Here is a 22,383-nt window from a genome sequence, read left to right as displayed (position 1 = left end):
CACCCGGCTGAATTCCTATGTTTATTTATTAAGTCAGCCAACTTCTTGCATTACCGTTCAATACCTGTCATTTAAAAGCATATATTAAGATTCGCGGCTTATCCTGCCTAGGGATGTCCATAACACGTCGACTTGGGAAGCAGGGGTAGATTCAGGAAAATTCCCCTGGGGGAGGGAAGTCCGACTAAATTCTAGTGGGTCTGGACCCCCCCCCCCCCCGCCCCCACCCCACCCCAACCCCGGCCCCCAATCCCCGCCAGAGTCTAGAAGTTGGTCAGACCAGACAAGTGATAGGAATCTAATAATTGCAAATCCAGTAATTCATTGACCATGTACTATAAAAAGAGTCACTCACTAGGCTAATTTTGTTTTAAATTCACAGGTCCACGCTGCATGGCCACGCACTTTGATACGTATATAAATGCCGTAGGTAACGACGATGACTTCTACAAGAGGCCTCTTCCTGCTATGTCTGGAAACTTGATCCGGTATGGACTTCAGACACTCGGTGTGAACAATCTCACTAAATTCACGAAAGAAATAAGTCATAGGATCTTTGAAAGGTGTATATTCCAACCATAGTTGGAAACAAACTTGTGCAATCAGCATTTACGAAGCTGGTATAGACGAGCAGGATATTATGGACAGGACAGGTAATAGATCTGTCACTGCTGTCAGAAGGTATAAACGCTCGAACGATAAAATCCGTAAAAAAGTGTCAAATGTACTGCAGCCAAATTCTGACGTCAGCGTATCCATGTCGAAAAGGCATGAGCAAGGTGGCGATCACAGAGAAACGAATCTTAAAAACTCGCCGTGCCATAAAAGACAAAAGGTTCGAAATGCACTGTCTGAACTTACCACCATACCTGGGGTAGTTAATTTTAGGGTATACGGTTTAACCACTGAAAGTTTTCTACTGAAAAGTCCCTAGGCTATGATACAAACAGGATAATCTAATAGGAAATGGTTTGCTGTTCTATCTCTCCATATATTCAGTGCGGGTTATCTACAATTGATTTTCTGAATAGATCATATTTTAAGAAGCTGCATTCTAACCGAAGACGGGCATGAAGGGCATCTTAACCTGCTCCCAATAAGAAATAGCGATGGAATACTATGACAATTCATATTAAGGAGGTAGGTTACCTTCATATTTGTATGTGCGCATGTCCAACCGGAAGCTAACGTGACGATTTACGACGGCGTTTACGACAAACTAAATGTGTCTGTATATTCATTCTTCTGAAAATTAATCATGAACCTGTCTTCGATCTGATGCTTTATGGTTTAATAATGCAGAAATAATTAATAAATTGCCGCAGAAACGCTTCAAAACAATGTTGCCTTAAAATGACGTCATTGACGTCATGACGTTACGTGCCAGTTACCGCGCAAAATTAATAGCTTTTATCTTGAAAGTACGTAATTCTGTGCATTTTCTTTACTTTAACTATTTTCAAATAACCATTATTTGCTGAAATATTTTTTATGAGTCTTTTGCTCTGAATAATAATCAATATCTTGCTTCTTTTATGTAGATATATTGAAATGTTATGCGGAATGTAAGAAAATGGGTGATGATAAGCAATGTTATTTGGAATATAGTTGGGTGAAAGGTTACTTGTTACGGCCATTTTCAAATAAAAAATCTAGCAGTTTGATTTCTAATACCTATTTTTCAGGTTCCGTTGATAATTTGTTACTTATGTTCTAAAACTAAGATCTAAAATTGTTGCAATTTCAGTAGAAAATTGTGGTTTCTTGAATTTAATTGATGTTACCATGGAAACGAAGCCCGTGACCTATGTATCTAAATGTAAAATTTAAAAGCGTTGACACTGGTCTATTTAAGAAACACAGCTTCGGCTTTTTATTTTCATTTCAACAGTATCCATGAGAATAAAAGCAGCATGCTGAAAGATTTTTCCATGAAAAATTCCAGTCGATGGGTACTGCTGTAAGTATTCTTAGCTGTGAAATTTGTTTGAATAAATGCAAATAACACGAAAATATAACTTACGTTAGAAATAATATGTTTTAAAGCTACATCAACTAGAAAGATAATCTTAATCAATACTTTTTATAAAAAATTAGGACAAAAAGCAAGATATAAGCTATTTTAAACATCTCTGTTGCCATGGTTACTTTAAACTTTAAGAAAAATAGGGTACCATGTAAAGTGCTTAGTATTATGCTAATAATATTACCCAAATATTCCATGTTGGTCATTAACAGAATGGCTTGTTTAAAAATGAGAGAAAATGCGTTACCATGGAAACACGAGCCCCGCGACATATACATTTTAAGCTTATATTAGAAAGCTAAAGTGCATATTAGTAAAATTATCAATTATTCAGACTTCTACGGATATCGATGAAACTAAAATACACTGAAAAGTGTTAAATATCTGTATTTTCCTTCTTCTTTCAATATGAAATACCTTTGGAGGGTCAATTTCTTCGAACCTGGATAAAAATTTAACTTGAAGGGACAGAGACAAACGAAATTGAGATTGTAGCAGTTAAAACTTCATATTACACGAAATACAAAAGAATGCTGCGGTTCAACTAATTTGAATTTACCCTTGTAACAAGGTAACCTACCTCCTTAAGTTTACGCTTGTAATCATTTAGAGTAGATGAATTTTAAGATTTGCTCGGATAGCGCGTTTCAATCGCGGATGACAGATGGAAAGGAATGATTCGCTATAAAGTTGCATGGGCGTATGTATTAAAGAAACATCATTTATATTCCTTAATGCATGCGTACCGAGTTTGATGTAAGATGATTAATTATCTTATACTAGTAGAAGGTAATAAGCTTGTCTTTTCCTTCTGGATGATACTTTTAACTCGTTTAGTGATACTGCATAATTTTGTAGTTCCATTTATGATTCTCGCGGCTTCGATTTGTATTGCTTTTGATTTGTTTTTCTTCTTAAGTAGTGCAGTTATAACATGTATCGCTGTATTCCAATATAGGAATATATAATGCTTAGCTTCAACTAATAAATCAGCATGTGACATGTAAGCTCACCAGATATGGAGGTATTAAAATTAAGGTTTGTGTTATATACCAAGAGACTACAAAAATGACTGCAATGTCAATCAAACCCAAATCGTGGAATTTCAGACTTTATAAAGGACGTATACCACTCAATATACATTACCAAGGCTGCTGCCCAATACCATAATATCTCGACTGGACATGCGACCTGTCTCTATATGCAATTGCCGATCAGATGCAGTAGAATAGACTACCGACATGGCAAGAATAAGGTTTTGATCAGACTGAGTGAGTTGCATGTAAAAATGTCCGCTATTTGTGACCTGCTGCGCAGATGCTTTGGTCCACTCAAATATTGCTACAATAGGAAAGTAGTTTTCTCAAGAAATTTTGTTGTGTGGCCAGGACAAAGCATGTCTATGAGATTGTGTATGTAGATATTATGTAATCTAAAACGGAGAGTATAGAGTATATGAGGAAATTCACTAAGTAAACCAAAAAACGAATCAATTGATTGTCCCCAAATACAATGTTGCAGTACACGTTCAGATACTGAATCAGTTGATATTATGGTTCTTTACATTGGACCTCATCCAACTGTTTAAGAAGAATACCCGTCTACCTCTGAGATGTCACTTTTTACGAAAAGAATCCTGACGTATTTCGTAAATATCCTACATGAAAGTTTGTGATTCTGCTAAGTTAACTGAAAAATCAAAGTTCATTTCTGAGTGTGCCCAAACCACGTGACTTTGACGTCATTTTCCGGCTTACACGACAAACTAAATTGACAACAACTTCGTCGATTCGAAACTTCAAAGCAAGGTAAGTTCTTTGTTTCTTGATCAAATATTACTAAATATAGCGCAAGCTAAGGCAAAAGTGAATACTACACACACAAGTAAAAGGTTTTATGAATAGACGAGCAGTATTGGCCTGAAAACGGAAAAACTGTTTTCATTTTAACAAATCGGCAGTGTAAGACCGCAAGCAAATGTTCCTTTTGACAGAATAACGGGTCATTGTGGACACTAAGGGCGTTCTGCGTCTTCCTGATACACATGGAATTATTTACGGTTCTTCTGGAGACCTTAGTTGGAAATGATATGGCTAAATTAATGGAAAATTGTGGAAAATGCAGAATATGCTAAGACGGCAAGCCATTTTTTACTGTATCGTCAGATGAGTCTCACGTCTCAGCAAACAGTCATTCCATGTTCACAAAAGCAAATTACTCTACTTCTTACCAACAACCACATCAATTTTCAAAGACTATAGATTATATCATACAGTCCCTGGCTCGCGGATTTTTCAAAGTCCGCGCTTCCTCGCGATTCGACCCTAGTGCGGACACTTTTATGAGCCGCGGGGATGCGCGTTTTTTTTCCCGCATCCCCGAAATATATTTTACAGTTTCCACCGCGACCAAAAGCAATAAATCGATTGTGATGTATTGCGAAGATAAATCGCAGCGCATCGCGGTGAGGTGCCGGTGGTTCGCGGTGAATTGCGGTGGATCGCCGCGATTTACAGGAAAGGGAATGACGTTATAAATGACAATATACAGTGTAAAATGCTTATAAACTGACAAGAAATTTATCACTAATTATTTAGAGAAAAACAATAAAGAAGTAGATTGCTTTTCATCATCTTTAATAATAATATTGTTATTGTAAGTTGATTTATAATATATAATTTATATAATTATAACAAAATTTGCTTAGATTATTTCAGTTATACGTATTTTCATAATATAAAATTTATCTGCTAACAAGATTTGATAAAATTATCTTTATATAACGAATGCATTCTTTGTGTTATTGTTTATAATATCATGTTAAGTTTGTTTTCAATGTGGCCGTGTTATGTAAAAAATAAATATCTACGTATAGTGAAAACTTAGATTTTCCAGTATCATAATAATAAAATAATGAAAATTATCATATTAAAGTAATTGATTTTTTGTATTTATATAATAAAATACAAAAGAATGGTTATTTTTGTCATAAACGCACAATCATGTACAGCTACAGAAATATAACACAACAGGATGAAATCAGATTATTGAGTTTCAACTGTGCAAGAAATGTGAAAACTCATGACAGCAGATATAAATGGATATGGAAGATAAATCGCATATATATCAAAGAACCTTCCATAGATTAATGATATGTATGCAGTTGCTTTATGGTGCAAAACGAACAGCCTACACGTTTTTAAAATTAAATCGGTGAATGCAATACGACATTCCGCTAGATACATGTATAAAATCAACAATTAAATTCACTATAATTGTTCAAAAGCAAATCGAAATCATTTCAAAATATACATTTCACAATTAAGAAAACTAACTAAATTTTAAGGCAGCACATACAAATCACATGATGAAATCATCTTTAAAAGTTTAAAACATAAAGACAGATTTGAAATAAAGGGATGTAAAATACAAAAATGTCTAACATTAATTCTTGTTATTGCAATAAGAAGATAACCCTTAAATTTGGCGCATAGATTCTTTGTGTGTTTTTATAATGAAGTACTTGAAATACTACTTTTATATACCAAGTATAGTAGCAAACTAATTAAAAGGAAATAAACGATGCCGCTTTATTTTAATTCCTATTATTGTCAATTTTTTCATGATTAATGTAAAATTATCATTTTAAATGTTATTGCATTTAAGTTTTTAAAAGTATATTCGATAAAAGTAAAATTTTAAAAACTTTGAAATACATTCATTAGTTTCTTAGCCACTTGCAATAAACGTGTTTGCAAATAATTCGGTAAATCATTCGTTAAGTGTATAAATATGCCCCGTAGCCAGCCTAACCTGGATTTCGCGGTGACTGCCGGTGATTCGCCGCGATCCATCGCAATTCAGCGCGACCCTCTGAGATTTTTCATCGTGAGTCGCCGCGAACACTTTATCTATAATTAATCGCGGGGTCTTACAAAATCACCGCAATCTATCACGGTCTTCAGTAGTGATTCAATGAGTAAAATCATCGCGATTTTCCACTCAGGGTAAATATTTGTGCCGGTGGTAAGGCGGAAAAAGCAAAATCCGCGAGCCAGGAACTGTACATTTCGAATTTCGTGTTCCTCAGTTTTCTTGCGAATATCCCCCTGACTGCCTGTCGGAAAATATAAAGTTCACAGACGAGCACATCAAAAATTAAATTTAACCTGGCCACTAGATATCATAGTCGAAATGTACCAATTTCTAAAAGAAAGGGATCATTCGAGAACATTCAGATGAAAGCAAACAATGAAAATGCAGATTAGGTTTGACCATGTCTGTTCAAGAGCATTTACGAAAAATGAAACACTGCTCACGCCCTATCGCACCTGTTTCAACAATATTCTATTTAAAAAAAAACTAGGTGTTGAAATCGATGATCCTGTAGGACCAGAAAGTATAACACTTAATGAAGTCAAGCGATATTAATAACTGTTGTTAAAAAGAATATATTTTTCTGACAGAAGGGGATTCTTGAAAAGCGCCGCAAACAATGAAAACTACAGTGTCAGGATACTCGTTATATGACCCAGGGAAGTGCCTACGCCTTCAGTATCTTGAACAATGGTTTGGGTTCAATCGCTAAGGTGTCTATGTCTTAGACTAGCCGACAAACGATGTAGAATGTCCTTTGTTAAAACGTAGAGCTGGTGAGACCAAATATCTCATATATAGAATTTTACTCTGGCTACCTTGCCTAAATGATTCGTGTACCAATGATTCGTAAATGATTTCTTATTATGAGCTAGACAATTTCAGGGATCAGACAAATCACTAAATGTTTCAAACTATCAATCTCCAATTAAAAATGACTAGCTCAAACTGCTATAGGCTGGATACTCTATACTTGACTGGTCTCTTTTTGTTGAAGTTCCCGTCAGACAATGTCTTTGAATCAACAACATACGAGTCCTATCGCATAGATGCTCGGCCTCTGTCCTCTCAAACTCTGTAAGATTGCCCTGACTCCTGGATGCTCAGCACCTATATGTTATCATATGTAGCATTCAACTACCATATAGGTATTATCCCCGATGCCTTGGCTGTACTTCGCCAATAATACTGAACCGTCTATAAGCTGGAACTCTCCTACTATCTCAGTAGATTACCAAACTCTGGGTCTCCGTCTCCGCTTCCCGATGCTCAGCCTATATATGCTATCGTCTATAGCATTCAATTACCTTTAAGGTTAAACTCCTATGCGCTGGCCCTATAGCTCGAAGCCTTATCGAAATTCTGCTACTCTTCTTTAGTCTAAGAACTTCCAAAGTCTTCTTTTTAATAATTTATCCGCCCTGACAGGGCAACTGCAATAGTCTCCTTCTCAAGGTACTGGGATAAATTATTAGTTGAATCCTCGATGTGTCTTCTTCGACCGCTGGATACCGAATGAGCTCTCTGTCATCCATCTACCTATTTATACCCCAGCAGACGTGCTATTTTTAGAACTTGTTTCTGATTGGTCCAAATTTAAACATAACGTTTTACAACGAGTACTTGCTCTATCAAATATCTGATTCCCTTTAACTTTTGTATATGATATAATGTGCGAAGCTGGGACCCAGCTATCCATATAATGAATCCAAATCAACCATAAATGACCCAAATTCTATTAATAACAGCAATTCAACAAAAATTATAGCAATGGCAACATGAAAAGGGAGTCAAGCACTATCTGTGCTTATGTGTTACATTATCAATATATTAAATATACAAATTATTCTGACATACAGATTCTGTTAAGTCGGAACAGCTAGTGTAAATGTGCACCTTTCCAAACACTACCTACATTGTAGAACCACCTACTGAAAAAGTAATAACCTGTACGTATGTTTAATATGTTTAAGTACGATGGCTTCTGAAGCGGAAGAACCAGTTCATATATGTTCTGAATGTAGGAACACTTACCAACATAGCAGGAACTTAAACACCCGTGAAATAACACACAATGGGACACTACTGTCTACGTTTGCTGCAACTGCTGTTCAACTAGGCGGCTCCCTACATAGGTTTAGGTACTATTTGCCAATTCAAAATTCTTTGAAATATATACCCAATTTAGGGTTTGATTTTTTTTTTATCTTTTCCCCACAACACTTTCCCCATCTGTTTGTATATAATGTTATGTTTCACACCGCTAAAAAGTTATTATCGGGTTCCGAATAATAAAATACAAGAAAGTTAATATATGTTTTTACACGTCAATATTTAAGAAAATGGTGTTGTTGTGCATTTTAAAGACATAAAAACTATGCCCTGAAATTAGAAGTTACGATTTTTGCATACAGGCACACTCGCAACCCCTCCCTTCCGAGCACATATTTTAGTGTTGATAATTTTTATCCATAGGTGCACCGTACATGGAGACCCTAGATACCAAGTGAAAAGGAGTTCAGTGGAACGTGGAAATTAATTATCATGACTTGTGATATCTGTGACCATAAGACTCCAAGGATGACTTATTTGGGAGAACACAATGCGCATCACTCTCAGAAGAGAAAATCTGTGTGTAGATAGTTTGGCGAAAACGAAAAAGAGGCGTTGATACATGAAAACAGCTTGCCATATATAAATTATATTGTATTTGTGTTTTGAATACAGTACAATGAACATGGACATATTATCAATATTTCATAACTGGTGCATTGTAAAAATATATTCAGTTGCATTTCGGAGTGCTCAGTTGCAGTATAGTCTGTACAGTATGAAAATACAGTGTTCTAGAATTAATGCCCAGTAATTCTGTAATTGTACTTGACAAATCTGAATCGCACAAGGGATTTTTAAATTGTACCTAAATAGATTAATGAAAGAAGTAGTGATTACAGAATAGATTAACAGACTGAAGAATTCAAAATACATAACATATAATAATATTTTGATTAATGTTGTAAGGCTACTGTAGAATTTTAAGAATTCCAACATGCCAATTATTATACATATTATTGGAATTCTTAAAATGCGCAGGAAAATTCTGGAATAGTCCATATTTTCATATGAAGCATTGTATTTATATAGATTTGTCATATCAAGTATTCATGTAGACTTCCTGTCTTGAGGTTTGAAGCCCCAAATCAATGAATGACTTGTATGGGCGTCGCGAACTTCCAAAAACTGCCACTCCTTTTCCTAAATTGAAGCTAGTACTGGTAAGAAACTCAGAAAGTAGCTGTCGAGCGTAATTTAGTTAAAGGAACATTCGATGTAAATTTTAAAATGTACCTCTAAATAGATACATTATTATTATCTTTATTATTATTGTTGTTGTTGATGTTGTTGGTGTATAGAGTTAGAGGATCTGAAGCGAGTTGTTAGTTATTATAAAAGATAGGAAACGAGTCCTGATGTTTGCTTGTTAAGCGAGCCTCTTGACGAGTTTATATACAAAATATACTTTTCTATTAAATAACAACTAACGTAAGATTATATTTATTCCATGATTCTCTAGATGTGCTACATTATAAATATGTTTGAATATTGATGCGAGTAGAGTGATCTATTCTTGGTGAACATCCGATGACTGTTTGCTGAGAAGTGCTACTCAATAGACGGTATTTTTAAAGGCTTGTCGTATTAGCGGGCTTGCCGTCTTAGCATATTTTGCTTTTCCAGTTTTTTGATAATCCTGCTATATCATTTCTGACAAAGATCTCCAAAAGTGCAGGCATTGAATCCCTGTAAATCGGTAATACGCACGACACCCTTCATGCTCACAATTATCTGTTTTTCTGTCAAAAGGGACACTTGCTTGCCGTCTTACCATGCTGCATTTATTGTTTGCTCACCTTAGCAATGCTCAGGTGAGTTATTGTGATCGCTCGATGTCCGGCGTCTGTCTGTCTGTCTGTCAACATTTAGCTTGTGTATGCGATGCGATACAAATCTGGTCAGAATGATTGCCATGATAAAATCTAGGCCAAGTTCGAATATTGGTAATCATAGGTCAAAAACTAGGTCACTAGATCAAATCAAAGAAAAACATTGTGTGTGCGATAGAGGATGCATTTTTTAATTGATCATCATGAATTTTGGTCAGAATGATTGCCTTGATGAAATCTAAGTCAAGTTTGAACATGGGTCATCTGGGGTTAAAAACTAGGTCACTAGGTCAAATCAAAGTAAAAATTTGTGTATGCAATAGGGACTGCATTTTACACCGGATCTTCATGAAATTTAATCAGAATGTTTGTCTGGATGACATCTAGGTCGAGTTTGAATATGAGTTATCAGCATGCAAAAACTAGGTCACTAGGTCAAATCAAAGAAAATCCTTGTGTATGATAGAGGCTGTATTTTTTCAAATGATCTTCACGAAATTTAGTCAGAATGATAGCTTTGATACAATCTAGGTCAAGTTGGAATATCGATACATGTACCTGGAGTCAAAAACTACGTAACTAGATCAAATCAAAGAAAAACCTTGTGTATGCAATGGGGACTGCATTTTGCAATAGATGTTCATGAAATTTGATCAGAATGTTTGTCTGGATGCAATCTGCCATCTAGGGTAAAAAACTAAGTCACCTGGTAAAATCAAAGAAAAACATTTAGTACGCAATAGGGGCTGCATTTTACACTGGATATTCATAAAATTTTATCAGAATAATTGCCTTGATAAAATCTAGGTCAAATCTGAATATGGGTCATCTGGGATTAAAAACTTAATCACTAGGACAAATCAAAGAAAAACGTTGTGTATGTGATAATGGCTGCAGTTTTCAACTGAGGTTCATGAGATTTGGTTAGAATGATTGCCTTGATCAAATCTGGGTCAAGTTCAAATATAGGTCATCTTGGATCAAAAACTATGTCACTAGGTCAAATCAAAGAAAAACTTTGTGTATGCAACAGGGACTGCATTTTACACCCGACCTTCATGAAATTTAATCAGAATATTTGTCTTGATGCATTCTAGAATAAGTTCGAATATGAGTCATCTGGCATCAAAAACTAGGTCACCTGGTCAAATCAAAGAAAAACCTTTTGTACGCAATAGGGGCTGCATTTTACACTGGATATTCATAAATTTTAGTCAGAATGGCTGTATTTATGAAATGTAGGTCAAGTTTGAATATAGGTAATCTGTGATCAAAAACTACGCCACAAGGTCAAATCTTAGAAAAAAACCTTGTGTTTGCAATAGGGACTGCATTTTAAATTGGATCTTTATGAAATTTGATCACAATGTTTGTCTTGATGACTTCTAGGTCAGGTTTGAATCTGGGTCGTATTGGGTCAAATACTAGGTCATCCAGTCAAATCAAAGGAAAAGCTTGATAACACTTTAGAGGCCATGTTTATAACCATATCTTCATGAAATTTGGTCAAAATGTTTATATTGATGTTTAAAGTCTCGGATGATTTCGAATGTGGGTCACGTGTAGCCAAAAACTAGGTCACTATGTCAAGTCAAAGGAAAAGCTTGTATACACTCTAGTTGGACAAGCACGAATCTGGGTCATGTGGGGTCAAAAACTAGGTCAAATCAAAGAAAATACTTGTTTATCCTCAATATGTTTGGTCCAATCTTAATGAAAATTGGTCAGAATATTTGTTTCCATGAAATCACTAGCTCAAACATGTTTACACTGTTATGGTGTGTTTTTCAGGTGAGCGGCCTAGGGCCATCTGGGCCCTCTTGTTAAGAAACCGGTTTTCCCGTTGTCATGCTAAATCTGTTCATCTGTTTATAAAACCATTTACTTGTATGTGTATTATTCACTTTTGCCTTTGCTAGCGCTATATTTGGCCAAATTTGATCAAGGAGTAAAGAATTTACATTACTTTGCAGTTTCGAATCGACAAATGTGTTGTCAATTTAGCTTGTCGTGTTAGCCAAAAATGACGTCAAAGTCACGTGGTATGGGCACACTGTTTCTGGGTCTCTCCGCGTTTTTGCAATTTGCGGCCATATTTACTGTCAGTACTTCAGAATCTACCTACAAATGGCACATCAAAGAAAGCACCCATTATTAATGCAGTGTTAGTGGATGGGGCTGCAATTCTGAACAGACTTAAAACATATCCCACAAAAGCGTCCATAGAGTATTCATCATAGGTACTTAAACCATAAAAAATGGTTCTTCCCAGATTTCTCAACAGGTGTGACCATCAGAACCCATTCCTCTGCTGTGAAAAAGGGAACTTCCTTTGAAAACAACATTTGGGCTCACAGCGTTTGGCATCTGCGATTTCTCAAGATACAGTTATTGCCATTCAATAAGTAGTCAATACTAGCAGAATGGAACTGTTAACACAGAAGGGACAGCAGATTTGTCAAATCCTTCCTACACTGGCAACATTACTGCTTCATACAAAGATGGAGATATTAAAAATAGTCATTTGTCCAGTTCCTCAATCATTATTTTGTAAATGTTTCATCAATTGCCAAAATATAACATGTTCTAACTAAAAGGGCATGTTAAATCTTGGACAAGTAGTTAACAATAGAACAAGATATAACAACATAAGCAACTTGGACTGTGTTCTGATAATTAATCCAATGGAATTTACTATGACCTATTACTATTAGAAATACGATATCAGATGTTATGGCGGCCATCTTGAATTTCGCTGGTTATTTTCATGCATATATTTACCCGATGTAGGTGTTAAAATTGTTTTAGGAACATATTTTACAAATGTATATACTACCATGCAACATTTCACAGTTTTCACAGAATAAGCCAAACAGAGTTATTTCATGGCGGCCATCTTGAATTTTGTTGGCCAATGTTGAATTGATTTATCGAGTGCCAGTTTCACAATTGTTTGGAGGAGCTTACTTTACAAGTATATGTACTTCCATGCAACGTTTCGTAATTTTTCTGCTGGCCTAATGCTACAGCTTATTTGTAGCTTAAGGACGTATGCTAGAATTTGGTGCGAAAATTTTCCCAATAACAGAATTTCTTCAAACTTTGGATATTGAAGGACAATCATCTAAGAAACAAAAAAATGCAATAAAAATCATAGGTCACCGGATTCGAAAAAAAGTTATCTGCCCTTGAAAACGGCATTTCCCCCAAAAATGACGTTTTCAAGGGCAGATAACTCTTTTTCGAATCCGGTGACCTATGATTTTTATTGCATTTTTTTTGTTTCTTAGATGATTGTCCTTCAATATCCAAAGTTTAAAGAAATTCTGTTATTGGGAAAATTTTCGCCCATCTCATATACAGGGAATTCTAGCATACGCCTTTAATATTATTTTTTACCATAATGCTAACATTCTGTATATAATTTCTTGCCATATATACAGTTCTAGAGCATTTCTTTGTTGAAATTGTAATCATGGCGGGCATCTTTAATATCGGCAGCCATTTTGAATATTTACAAATTGCTTAATATGCTTAAAAGAAGCATTATACATTCATATACAATTATGCCAAGTTTCTTACTTTTCTTAGGAAGTGCACAATTGTTTCACAGATTTCTTGCAATATATTACTGTCTTATCATGATAGGCAACTTGTGAATTAAAGGACCCCTTTGCTCTCACTGCATCTAGACTTCCTACTGACGTGTCTATTACAAGCTAAAGGTAAGTTACTTCACGTTTTCGTGTTACCTTAAGTATATTTTACGAAGCTGTGGTTTAGTTGACATTTGTGAGCATTCCTATTTGCTAAATTATTTCTTTTAGAAATCACCATGTTTTCAACAAAACTCTGCTTGGTTCTACTGGTTATGTATGTAGCTGTTGGATCGGTTTCGGCAAGACATAAGATGTAAGGCCTTTCATATTATTTTACCTACGAGTATAATTATATATAGAAAAAAACATACTTTAATACTAAATACTGTGAAGTACTCAAATCTTTATATCTACATACTCATAGTGTAAAATCATTAACATTTGTGAGAAACTAATTTTTGCGTATTTCGTGTTTTGCGTCAAACTACGAAATCTTATCCCAATGAACTTTTTCATCAAAACCACGAATTATTATGTCCACGAAATTAAATGATATCACAATATAAAATGAAACAAAATAGCTTATGGTTCTGAGATACAACAATTGTCAGTATACTATTTAAAGCGACTAATACTGTGATTTGTAATTTTAGAAAAGAAATATGACCCAAAGGCTAACTGCCGCCACGGTATTATATATTTAAATTGAACATAATGGTGTTTCCAGAATTATGGTAACATTCGAATTTTCGCAGTTTTCTAACCGTTAGAACGATTTACTTTTGATAAATATAGAACGAGAAGCGACAGAATTTTAAGACACTTTCATCACGTGGGCATCAAATACAAACTGCACATGTGCATATGTTGCTTCTGATGATCAGGAGAGCGAACACGTACCTGGCTAACAATATCAAAATGGCTGCCTCAGCGCACAGGAAGTAACTGGGTAGTTAACGGCTAACTTTCTAATATATGGTCTTTCATACGATGTAAATAATCGTTAGGGTATTTTCAATCTGACTAAAGTTCATCTCCATCTACGCTACGCTTAGGATCTGAAGACGTGCTATTGATAGCCTCGTTTCTGACTAAACTTCCGCTACCCAATCAGAGCCTTGCTTGCAACATTTTGTATGTGAAAGTAGAAGTTTTAAAAAATCTATATTAAGCCTGGGTTTTTCATATTTACAATTCTTATGACTACAAAATCGCGACTACGCCTTCGTGTTTTCAGAGAAATTATAGGTCACGGTACGGACTTGTAAGGTAAGGTCATGTAAGGTGTCAGACAGCCAGTTAGCTCAGTCGGTAGGGCACTAGCGAGGGGTCCCGGGTTCGAGCCCCGGACTGACTGCACATTTTTTTTCAACCTTTGACATTCGAGGCTGTTTTGATGGTTCAGCCAAATGCTTGTTGAAGTGAGTCGTCTGATTGGTTCAAATAAAAATAGATTTGCGAAAATAAAAATAGAAATTTCGGAAATCCAAATCTACAGAAAGGTGAATATGAATGGGTCATTCTCGGATCTTCGTTTAGAAGATAAAGTACTTTAGTCAGATTGGGGTATTTTCAACAGCTTATAGACAAACTGTCAGGGAATGTGAGACCACGTGTTATACATGGATTTAAAGGTAATTTTAATGTCTTTTAAATGCATATAATTCAACGTGCATACCTTGAGGCCGAACGGGTGTAATATATAACTTCGTACGTGTGATATCAGTGGAGAAATGCCGAGCGTTAGCGAGCATGATAAACAACACACGAATCTTATGCCAGGGAATATGACACCATTAATGTACATCATGTTAAAGTTACTTATATTGATTTTCAGACGCATGTAGGCCATATCTTGGGAATTAATAGGTGTATTATGCAATCTTCTTAAATAAGGTAGGTGGTGCAATCTTCTGTCTTGAATATTGAATATTATGGAGAAAAAGCTGTCTGGGAATGTGACACCACTTGCCATACATCATTTTGGAGTTATTTCTATTGGCTTTCGACTGAATTATGGTTCATGTTTCTGTCTTATAAATTCGGTATTTCAATCTATCTATCACCTTAAGTCTTCTTCTGTAACCTTTCAGGGAATGTAACACCACTTGTTATAATTTATTTTAAAGGTATTTATACTGCCTTTGAAATGCATTAAAGCCCACGTTATCATCTTTGGGATGAATTAGGTAGACCATGCAATCTTCTATGGAGAAAAAGTTGATTCTTTTAAAAATCCCATAGGCCCTCTTTCTATACTTGTGACAGCACTTGTCAAACATCATCTTGAACGTATTTACATTGTCTTTCAAACACATTTACGCGCAAGTTCCTATCTAGATAAAAAGGGCATATTATGAAATATATCGTACTTTAATTGTTATTTGGAAAACGCCGTTCGGAGCATTTTGACGAGCCCACAGACCATCTTTTAGGGAATGTGACACCACTTGTTAAACATCATTTTAATGGTATTAATATTGTTTTACAAATGCATAAAGGCCAATATTCCTATCTTGGGGATGAACTGGGTAGATTCTGATATCTTCTACGAGTAGTATTATGGAGACAAGAGCTGTCTATTGACAGTGCTTTCGACTATTCGAAGAATTGATGGCAGTATGTGGTCAAAATATTACCAGAGATTTTCAGACAACAGAAGAAAATATATAAGACAATATATAAAACAAACACTGTACCTGTATTTGTGGATTTAAATGAGGCTTGCACTATATGACAATGTGTGACCATGATGGTCAGCATGTGTTCAAAGTTTCAAAGCCATATATCAAACAGTTTAGACAAAATATAGAATGATATGTGAAACTTAACTAATTTCTATATCAAAAAGGGCAATAACTGAGCTAAAGATCTTGTCCTAGTTATGTACTCTTGCATTACAGGTAGAGACTAATATGATAAACAAGCGTTCGAAGTATCAAAGCCACATGTCACACAGTTTTGACAAAACATTTACTTGTACGAAAAACTAGACCAATTTCCAAGTACAAAAAGGGCCATAATTCAGCCAAAATACTTGACAGAGTTATGTACTCTTGCTTGCAGGTAAAGACTAATATAATAAATAGATGTTCAAAGTTTCACAGCCACATGTCAAATAGTTTTTACAAGACATGAACATGGATTAAAACAGGTAGAGACAGTTATAATAAACAAGTGTTCCAAGTTTGAAGAAAATATCTTTGAGAGTATACAAGATATTACCATTTCATAAAAACTTTAACCAACGCCGACGCAAACGCCACTGTGAGTAGTATAACTCTCCATATTCTTCGACATGTTGAGCCAAACAAGTCGTTCAGAGCACTTTGAACATCTCATAGGCCCTCCTTTAGGGAATGTGACACCATCTTTCATACATCATCTTGAAGGTATGTACATTTTCTTTCAAACGCATTTAATATGCGGAAATTCATATCTTTGGGGTGAATAGGGTATATAATTAAATGCAGTGTCTTGATTATTCTTTGAAGAACGTCGTTCGGAGCATTTTGAACAGCTGACAGACCTTCTTTCAGGGAATTTGACACCGCTTGCCATACATCATTTTACAGGTTCGAACGCATTGACGCTCATGTTTCTGTCTTGGAGATGAATTAGGTATATCATTCAATCTTTCACCTTATGTGTTCTTGTAGATAGACGTTTGGAACACTTCTGAACACCTCAAATGCCCTCTTTCAGAGAATGTGACACCATTTGCATTCTACTATTTTAGAAGTATTTATATTGTCTTTCAGATGCATGCAAACTCACGTTTCTATTTTGGGAATGAATAGGGTAGGTCATGACTTCAATTTTACTTTTTCCGCGTTACGTAGTATAGCGGAAAAGTTGTCTTGGTTGTCTTAGTTCATTGAACCGCTTCAGTAAGAGGTATCGAAGTTCATTGTTTGGTCTAAAATTACTCAAAAAATAGCTGAATTGGGTATTAGAGAAATTGATGTAAAATTGGTAACTGCGATATATATACATGAAGAAACTTCTAGATATCAACATTCGCATGTTAGTTTCTGTTTAAAACTGCACATTAACATTTCTAAATACTATTATATTTGTATGAAGTCCACACACACCACTGAGAAAGGCACAGAACTTGTTTTCCGGCGAGGTGGAAAAATGTGAGAGCTATAGAGAAAACTATTGTCACATTTGGTGCAAAAGTTATAGTGCCATTTGTATAATGTATTTACATATTTATATAAGTGTATCGTAATAAACGGCCTTATGCAGCCAGGGTGCATCGCTTCAAGGCGAAATGTATATATATGTTTATAGTAAAGAGAAGAAGTATTGAGGAAGGAACCCGTTCAGAGTACATTGACAGTCCGCAAATACTTTTTCAGGGAATGTGACATCATTTGTCATACATCATTTTAAATGTATTTATATCTTCTTCCGGGGGCTTCAGTGGCCGAGTTTTTAAGGTCACTGACTTCAAATTACTTACCCCTCATCGATGTAGGTTCGAGCCTCACTCGGGGCGTTGAACTCTTCATGTGAGGAAGCCATCCAAGTGGCTTACGGAAGGTCAGTGGTTCTACCCAGGTGCCCGCTCGTGATGAAATAATGCACGGAGGAGCACCTGGGAAGCTGGAAAGTCGCCATATGACCTAAAACTGTGTCGGTGCGACGTTATACCCAACAAAATAAATAAATACATGTCTTAACCTAATTACACACAAAAAGTGGGCAAGACCTGCTATATTTATTGGACGAAAGGCAGGCGCACAAAATATGTACATGTACGGTATCAAATTGTGATAACATAATAGATCTAAGTAGTTTAAAAATAATTCTGAAAAGTGTTACTGTTACAATATATATTATCAACATAAATTCAAATATGCACAAAATAGGCTTAAATCAAGCGATCTAGTGAAAACTTTCAATATAAGAAAGTATATTCTATATGAAAACGTCGGGTAGTCTACGCAGAATAATAAACCTTGTACAACTGAATATGAATATCTCTTTTTTATTCAAATCTGCAACTACAACGGAAAAATCTTTGTTCATTTTCTCGTCACAAAATATATAATAAAATTATAACTGATGATGCTTGTTGTAAGAAAAAGTACATGGTTATGAAAACGCTTACAGACGTGGTCGACTGGCCGAGGAAAACCTGAAGTACAACATTTCTATTATAAAGGGAAAACACTCTTCCAAAACAATAGCGCCATACATTAAAATAATGTTATTATCATCGTGATGTACAAACTTACTTAAGAAACACATCCGAATTTGAATAGCGAAAACACGTGTGTGTATATAGAAGTCAAGTCTAGAACTGATTCACACGGCGCTGACCGTGCAATAGCCCACCTTACATCACGTGACGTTCCGCGTCACTGCATCGCACAAAATGTAACCGTGATTTTGTGCTTCGCCCGAGTTAAGACATACGTTCTGAGCTATACTGCGTAACTCTCAGAACTAGCAAGTCTTAACCTAACTACACACAACGGTTACAAATGTTAGAGAGAGTCGCTATTTAAATTCGAATCAATATTTTAAAGGAACGTTCAATCATAGTAATTTGAAAAATCGAGAAAAATAATAATCTCGTGTCATGGAAGTATCGATACAGTGCCGATCTGAGAATAATAAAAGATAGTTTGTGTTTACAAATTAAGTTTCTTTGTGATTAACAATTTCTTCTCTAATGAATCTTTTATATACCCATCTTTTACTATATCGGTTTTCCATCTCCCGTGACGTTTCAAGCACCTTTCTATAACACCTTCCGCGTTGGCGGCGGCGGTGGCGCCGCTCGCCCGTAAAGAATGTATACCAAATTGAAAATCAGGTGCAACGGACTTGAGCTTTTTGACGATACACTCTCTAGCCCTACTGTAATTAAATTTCTTATCTTTATCCAATAAAAATCTTTTTTTGATCTACATGCGGGCTGAAATAAATACGAACTGCTTCCCAATTTCAAATTTGAACATGAAAAATATCTTTTTAGCATGGTGTATAGGCATGCGCAAGTAAGGCCTTTAGAAATACAAATCTCTCTTCCTTCGCAGTAAATGTCGGTTTTGCTTTTTCGAATGTGTAAAACTAAATGGCTTTCATGAAAATCTATGTCATTACATTTCAAATTGCTAGCTTCATGGAAGCGTAAAAATCCAGCATAACAGAGTAAAATCATTGATAAATCTCTTAAATATATAGTATCATTTGAATCAGAGTACATGCTGCACAAATCAATTAAATGTTCATGGGAAATAACGTCCTTCTTCGTTACTTGTTTAGAATTGTAACGTTTTGCACATTCAACGATGTTTTTGACGATGAGGTTGTTTGTGGGATCTTTAAAGTCATTAATGTCATGTAGCCATTTGATGCCGTATAACGCTGATGTTATCACGCTTGCTGATTTACCACAGTCTATTAAATGCGACAAATACATTGCAACGTGTATAGAATTGTAAATATTCCAAACTTTTGGAAACACAAAAGTCTTTGAATATTTTCACATTACTGGCGTATTTATTAACGGTAGTGTCAGCACGTGAAGAAAGAACATGTGTCGCCATGCGTCCGCTGACGTCATTGCTGTTATCTATGAATACGCCTGCCTCGTCAAATTTTCGTTTGATAGTTCGTTTATACCAACACCTGCAAAGAATAAACAACTTATGATATGCTATCTACGTTGTACATACGAACTAGTACATATTTAGTATGTTTGGCTCATCAAAATATGCATCTGAGTGCTAACATTCTGAAAGGAAGTTGTTCTTTTGCAAATACACCGTTAATGCCTCTGCCCCTTAGAACTGAACCTACTGCAGGGAGAACAAATGTATCTTGAACTAAATTTTTAAAACTGACGTCGTTGTTCACCAAAAGAGGCCAAAAAGGGGCTGAAAGCCACTATGGTACAATCAGTGTTCCGTCACATTTTTCAATGTTTAGTTTTGCTAAACATTTGACGGCCACAGTTGGAGGTGGTAGGATCCAGTTATTTTCCCTTGACCAACTTATTCTAAAAGTGTCGCAACTCTCTGTGCTGGGACCCAATATTTCGAGTTAAACCTGAAAAATTTTGTGTTATAATGTGTCGCGAATCTATCAAATGTATGTTGTCCCCAAACACGATTTAAGTAGTCGAAAACATGTTTGCTAACAGACCAGTCGTCGACATCTGAGCAACTACTTAATGTATCTGCTTGGACGTTTTTATCCCGTGGGATCCATTCTAGACAACGAGATATATTGTAAATCAAAACAAGTTCTATAAATGTCTAAAGATAAAATGTGCAAATCTTGAAATAAGACGGAATTATATAAATCAAATTCTTGTTATCGGTGCAGACTTTAGTAATTTTATTTTTAAAAAGATGTAAATTAGAATACATAGATCTCCGTATTGCTTCCAACTCTCGCCAGGTGGAGCTTTTTTACGCAAACTTAACTACTTCTGGAAATTCTGACTCATTGCCCGCCAATGAATTGTAAGCTTCAATTGTTGAAAACTGAACTGCTTCAGAGGATGTAAACAATTTACCTGCTTCCGTGGATTCTGGCGGATAACTGACTTCAAGTGATTTTATCTGACATTCCGCTTCCTGGGACTCAACAAAGTAACCCTCTGCAGGGGGACGCTATCGGACAGCCTGCGTCCACGGGCGTTATCAAACAGTTCACTTCCGGGGACTCTGTCTGTAGGCAAACACCTTGAGACCTTGTCATACAACCCTCTTCCAGAGGCTTTAGACAAGTAGTCCATATATAAATAGTACTAATCTTTCTCCCCTTCCTCGCGTCCTTTCTCAATAGCATCGTGTTTTTTTTTAATCTATCGCGTTTCAGCATGTATCACTTAGCATTCTGTCGAAATCGCCATGTTCCTATCGCATGCTTTGTAAAATTGTCGGCGTAAGAATCTAATGTCTTGAAGTGAGAAATTGAAAGAAGCGAAAAGGAGTAAATTTAGCGGATTGTATTTAAAGAACTGTAGTTTTCTTATATAAAAGTTAACACCCGCTTTTCTTTTTGTTTTTCTAAAGTAGCGATATAGTTCTTTATGGGAATATAAGTCTCTGAAAATCTGATATGCTAGAAAATGTTGAAAAACCGTTTTAAAGTGAGTGGATTTTATATAAAATAAAGAACAGCCAGATTTAGTGGTGTTCAGCCTTTACTAATTGGCCTCGTACCGAGTACTCATTTTAACTGCCCGCTTCCGGTGGCGTCAATATCTCACCCGAACCTGTTTTTTGGTGTCGGTAACATACCCACTTCCGGGTCATCAGACGTATACCCTCTTCCGAGGGCGTCAATAGTAAACCCACTTCCGGGGGCCCTGCATAATAACCCACTTCCGGAGGTACCGACATGCTTTTTAAATCTTGAAACTGAAAACATTTGCTCGTATTCAGAGAAGTAAAGTTGTCGTCTGCGTCAAAACTACAGTTCATCTCCGAGAACTTGGAACTCGACAAAAAAGATCTATTGTAGAAGCTTTCGCTTCCGGGAACGGCCTTCTACCATTTTCGTTTTTGACTAGAAATAGAACTACTGGTATGATCGATTTTCGAGCTTGATGGAATTTCTACATATCCACCGTATCCTGAACTCGAAGCGTTGCTGAATAATATTGCTTGCACGACTACAATGGGACGCCAAAATTTACCTTTATCTTTAAAGGATCGTGCGTGTCTGCGCCAGAATTGCAATTCCTCAAAGGCCTCTAAAGTGCCCTTGACTGGAGCTTTCCAACTAGCCCTATTGATAACGCATTTCTGTAAATATGGTCTTAAGACATACTACTTTTCCGAGCACGCTTTGTAAAGAAATGATCATTCCGAAGACTAATGCAAAGGTATTCACATTGATCAAGTCTAGTTTGTCTTTTTTAATCTAAAACATCACGGAATCTATAGCAATTTCTAGCCGGTCT

At 35.9% G+C, this 22,383-nt stretch overlaps 1 protein-coding gene across 7 annotated transcripts in view; it reads left to right on the top strand.

Moving 5' to 3' along the window:
* LOC123524919 (glucose dehydrogenase [FAD, quinone]-like) overlaps positions 1-22,383 on the top strand; it is a 60,660-nt gene that overhangs the window by 31,556 nt on the left and 6,721 nt on the right. For 3 of the 7 annotated variants that reach the window (XR_008370193.1, XR_008370192.1, XR_008370194.1), the window contains one exon: positions 383-2,996. The gene's annotated coding sequence lies outside the window, so the exon portion shown is untranslated. Of the gene's footprint in view, positions 1-382; positions 2,997-13,494; positions 13,572-13,673; positions 13,759-22,383 lie in introns of those variants that run through there. The other 4 variants (XR_008370197.1, XR_008370195.1, XR_008370198.1 and 1 more) reach the window with 2 other exon arrangements.

This window comes from Mercenaria mercenaria, chromosome 3 (assembly GCF_021730395.1).
Source record: "Mercenaria mercenaria strain notata chromosome 3, MADL_Memer_1, whole genome shotgun sequence".
Taxonomy (NCBI): Eukaryota; Metazoa; Mollusca; class Bivalvia; order Venerida; family Veneridae; genus Mercenaria; species Mercenaria mercenaria.
This window is presented reverse-complemented; position numbering and strand designations above follow the sequence as displayed.